Source organism: Canis lupus, chromosome 33 (genome assembly GCF_003254725.2).
Source record: "Canis lupus dingo isolate Sandy chromosome 33, ASM325472v2, whole genome shotgun sequence".
In the NCBI taxonomy this organism is placed as follows: Eukaryota; Metazoa; Chordata; class Mammalia; order Carnivora; family Canidae; genus Canis; species Canis lupus.
This window is the reverse complement of record NC_064275.1, coordinates 3,180,243-3,185,473: the sequence shown is the minus strand read 5'-3', so window position 1 is coordinate 3,185,473 and position 5,231 is coordinate 3,180,243. Positions and strand designations below refer to the sequence as shown.

Sequence of the window (5,231 nt, the reverse complement as noted above, 5' to 3'; positions counted from 1 at the left end):
GAAAAGAGAAGGGAACCTGTTAGTACAAAGATTTAATTAGGAAGTTATATATAATGCCTTGGCAGAAGGGTGAGGAGGGACAGTTTACATTGAAAAGAATACAGTGAAAATTTTAAAAAGTAGTGTAAAGGAAAAAATTAACTCAATAATGTACTAACAGATTTTTTAAAAAATGGATATAGTAATAAGGAGAATTACTATTATGGAAAATTAAATCACTGATGGTAGGCGAAATTCTCCCAGAGTGCAGAAGAAAGGGGACTAAAGATGAAAGCTGAGACAGCATGTGACCAATGTGTAGGGAAGCAATGCAGCTCAAACATTTTTTGGGGGTAAAGAATTTAAAAATTAAAACAACAATGCTTGCTTCAGCAGCACATATTCTAAGATTGGAACAATGCAGAGAACATTAGCATGATCTTTGTACAAGGAAATTCATGGCATGTTCCATATTTTTCCAAAAAATAGAATTGCCATATGATCCAGTAATTCCATTACTTGGTATTTATCCAAAGAAATAATAAAATAAAATAAAATAAAATAAAATAAAATAAAATAAAAATAATAAAATAAAAATAAAAACACCCCTTCAAGAAGATGTATGCCCTCCTGTGTTTATTGCAGCATTATTTACAATAGCTAACACACAGAAACAGCCCAGGTGTCAAGGGATGAATGGATGAAGAAGATGTGAATATATATATATATTTCATATATATATATGTAATTACTCAGGCATAAAAAAGGAATGAAATCTTGCCATTTACAACAATAAGGATGGACTGCTAAGTGAAGTAAGTCTGAGAAAGACAAATACCATATGATTTCAATCCATGTGGAATCTAAGAAACAAAACAAACAAATAAACCAAGAGGGGAAAGAGAAAAATAAACAAAAAACCAACCTTAAACACAGAGAACCAACCGGTGATTTCCAGAGGGAGGCGAGTGTGGGGGTGGGTAAAGTAGGTGATGGGGATGGAAGGTACACTCACCCTCAGGAGCTCTGCGACATGCATAGAATGGCTGAAACATGTGTTCTGTACACCTGAAGCTAATATCACACTGTATGTTAACTATGCTTGAATAAAAAGACAAAAGAAAAATAAAACAACAAATGTAACACAAGGAAAAATCAAAGGCTTAAAGACATTTTCCTGAGATAAAGAAGCTGAATTGGGGAAAGGTGAAAAGATTTACAAATACCCAGGCTAATTCTCAACAAAGTACCAAAATCTAACTGGTCATTTCCAATGACAAGGGAGGGGAAGTAACAATTTAACCACCAAATGTCTTATTATTCAATTCTCTTTTATGTATGAAAACAGAACAAAGATGTTGCGAAGATATGTAGGGCAGCCTCCACTTGAGGAGCCTTCCTCTCCCTCTACCTATGTCTCTGCCTCTCTCTCTGTTTCTCTCATGGATAAATAAATAAAATCTTAAAAAAAAAAAAAAAGAAAGAAAGAAAGTGACATAACGAAGTAATATTTGAGTAGAAATATGTAAAGAAAGTGAGAATTCCAAACCAAGAAGCATAAATGTCCCTCTCAGCTTGGCAAAATATTGGACAGGCCTCTTCCTGCCTCTACACCCCTGAACTGACTTTTCTTTAGAGCACAAACTTCAGAAAACTTGTAATTATAAATTTTCTCATTGCCTCCTGGAGATGCGAATCTTTTTAAAAAGCTTCTTGCCCATTTTACAGCCCAGGCTTGTCCCCTCAAGGACCTGGGAGCCACCTCTTTGAATTGTAATCAAGGAAAAGAGTGTTCTTATCTCTCAGTTTCCATGGGAGGATCAGAGCCTAACTTTTGCAGGTACCAGGCTCCAAGTCACAATACAACTTCTGTCGGGAAGACCAAAGAAAGTTTACTTCCAAAGGTTCTATTTGATCTAGGTATAGAAATCCTTACCTTGGTCTCTGGAAGCCAGGGCTCCATGGAGGTTAACAGTAATTTTTCAAATGCGCTATTTATTTTTTAGTGTTAGGAATGTGTTATTAGGATGTGAATGTGCTTTTCTTACAAGGATAAAACTCTAAAAAAAGGCCCATCCCATTGAAGGGGGGGAAGAAAAACCTTTTCTAGTGTAGGTGCAATCAGTATGCATCCTGGTGTTGACTTAAACTGTCTCCCCATGTAACTTTCCCTTGAAAAGGGAAAAAAAAAAATGAGGGCAGCCATTGAGACATAGGTAAATTGTTAATGAATCTGAGCCATTGATAGGAAACTATAGTTAAGTTTGGGTCCAGGTTAAAAGATCTATAGGGGCAATTATTTTGAGAGAAAGTGAGAGAGGCTGAAATGACCAGAGCTTGAGGTGCTTCGCAGAAGACAGAGGGGGGATTACAGGTGAGATGCTCCAGGGGAGAGTCTCCAGCCTTTGGAGTAATTGAGAGAACGAATTAAAGGGATTGGAGAGGAGAAGAGTACAAAGGGGGAGAGTCACTGAGAGAAATATTTACTACTTGACGGTGTTACATTTTTCTGTGAAAACAGAAAAACAAAAAAACCCACGTTCAATGTAGCAGGTTAGGCCAGCAGCATGTTTGCTTTGTGTGCACTACCCGAGGCTCTATTGGGGTAATACTACTAGCACGCGGCGTATTATTTTCCTGCATTTTATTTCCTTTTTATTAAGTACTTGGTTTTCTCCGTGATACAGCAGCGCTCACCAGAGAGTCCGGCTTTTCAAGTAGCCCGTGTGGCTGTTTCAGGAGGGGCATCAGGTTGCAGATGCCTCGAACGACAGGAACAGCCTCAGGTAGTCCCGTCGGACAATGATGGACAATGATGGGATCTATTTTCGGTGCAGGCCTCACCTGCGGGGCGCGTTCCCACCCGGCTAGTTCCTGAGAAACCGAGAGGCACGTGGCAACAGTAGGTGCCCTGGGGGGGGGGGGGGCAGGGGGCCTCGGTACATGGACAGGGGTCCCTCGGCCTGACCCGCCCCCGGGGCTGGGAGTAGTGCTCCCAAAGGCCTCTCCTGACGCTTGACTGTTCTCGGGGACGAGGAGCACCCCGGCGGGCGGGCACCCCCCCATCCTTCCCCCACTCCCTCCATCCCTCCCCCCTCCTCCCCCTCCCTCCCCCTCCTCTCCCCATTCCTCCCCCCTCCCCCTCCTCCCCCATCCCTCCCCCTCCTCTCCCCATTCCTCCCCTCCTCCCCCCTCCCTCCACATCCCTCCCCCTCCTCCCACCATCCCTCCCCCTCCCCATCCCTCCCCCATCCCTCCCCCCTCCCCATCCCTCCCCCCTCCCCCATCCCTCCCCCCTCCCCCATCCCTCCCCCATCCCCCTCCCCCTCCTCCCCATCCCTCCCCCTCCTCCCCCATGCCTCCCCTCCTCCGCTATCCCTCCCCGGTCCCTCTCCTCTCCCCATCCCTCCCCCATCCCACCATCCCTCCCACCATCCCTCCCCCCTCCCCATCCCTCCCCCATCCCTCCCCCCCTCCCCCGTCCCTCTCCTCTCCCCATCCCTCCCCCTCCCCCATCCCACCCCCCTCCCCCCACCCCTCCCCCCATTCCCCCCACCCCCACTGCCAGCGAGGGATTCGGCACAGCAGCTGCGGAGTCCAGCTCTCGCCCCGAGGAACTGGGCGGCGGGCGGGGTTGAGCGTCCGTGTGGGGACCCTGAGGCCCGGACTCCGTCCTTCTGTCCGTCCGCAGCCTCCTCCGCCCCATACCCTGCAGGCTGCGCCGAGGGGCAGTCCCTCCCGCACAGGAGTCCCCGTCGCACGTTCTTGGGTTCTTGGGACCCCGCCTGGAAGGCCACCTCCCGGCCGGGGACACCCCTGGGCGTGCTCCCTCCTCCCCGGCGGGGGCCTCCGTGGGGACCCCGCGGAGGGAACCCGGCCCGGCCCGGCCCCACCTGGGAATCGGGTCATACCCTCCGGGTCCAATCCCGCCCCGGGCAAGAGGAGGCGGCGGGTGTACCCAGCGGCCCCCTTCTCCGCTCCCCTTTGCGCGGGGAGCCCCGCTGCTCCCCCGGCCGCCCCCGCCCGAGGACCGAGCCCCCTCCCCCCCCCCCCCCCCCGTGGTCGTTCTCACCGCTCGGCGGCCCGGACCAGGGTCGTTACTCCGTGTCAGAGTTTGGGTAATTTTGGTGAGAACAAGGGTCATATGCTCTTCCCACGGGGCCATGGTTCCGTGGGTAACGGCAAGGGCCGAGGACGCGGATTGTCGCGGTTCTGTTTATTTATTCATTTATTCGTTTGTTTATTTATTTCATGATAGAGAGAGAGAGAGAGAGAGAGAGAGAGAGAGAGAGAGAGGCAGAGACCCAGGCAGAGGGAGAAGCAGGCTCCGTGCAGGGAGCCCGACGCGGGACTCGATACCGGGTCTCCAGGATCAGGCCCTGGGCCGAAGGCGGCGCTAGACCTCTGAGCCGCCTGGGCTGCCCATAGCTTTGTTGTTTTAATGACATTTCCCTAAAAGCTAATTCATTGGGTGTCTTTATGTGCTTATTTACCATCCATACAGCTTCACTGTTTACCCAAATGTTTTCTCATTTTTAATTATACATTTGTTTGTCTACGGTTGAGTTTTGAGATTTCTTTGTTATGAATAAAACTCATTCGTCAACTATGTGATTTGCAAATATCTTTGTGCTTTGGTGTCCCATCTAAGAACTCGGTCCATGGGGCTCTTGGGTGGCTCAGATGGTCAAGTGTCTGACTTCAGCTCAGGCATGATCTCAGGGTCCCAGGATCGAGTCTCGCAATTGGCTCCCCACTCAGCAGGGAGTCTGCCTCCTTCTCTCCCTCTACCCTTCTCTCTGCTTGTGCACCCACGCTCGCTCCCCACCCCAATAAATAAATAAATAAATAAATAAATAAATAAATAAATAAATAAATAAATAAAATCTTAAAGGTCTCTTCCTTAACACATTATAATAAACATTTTCTATTACATTTCTAGGTAGAGGTTTCGCATTTCTAAGTTTTACATTTAAGACTGATGCACTTGGGGGCACCTGGGTGGCTCAGTGGCTGAGCATCTGCCTTTGGTTCAGGTCATGATATTGGGGTTCTGGGATGGAGTCCTGCATCCAGCTCCCCACAGGGAGCCTGCTTCTCCCTCTGCCTGTGTCTCTGCCTCTCTCTGTGTGTGTCTCTCATGATAAATAAATAAAATATTTTTTAAAAAGACTGATTTATTTTAAGTAAGTTTTTGTCTGGGTATAGGATACAAGTCAAGAGTTTTTAATATTACTTTTTGCATGTGGATG

General features: G+C 48.0%; 1 pseudogene; it reads left to right on the top strand.

The window, feature by feature from the left end:
• Positions 1-363: 363 nt before the first annotated feature.
• On the top strand, positions 364-457 carry LOC112641745 (U6 spliceosomal RNA; annotated as a pseudogene).
• The last annotated feature ends 4,774 nt before the right edge of the window (positions 458-5,231 follow it).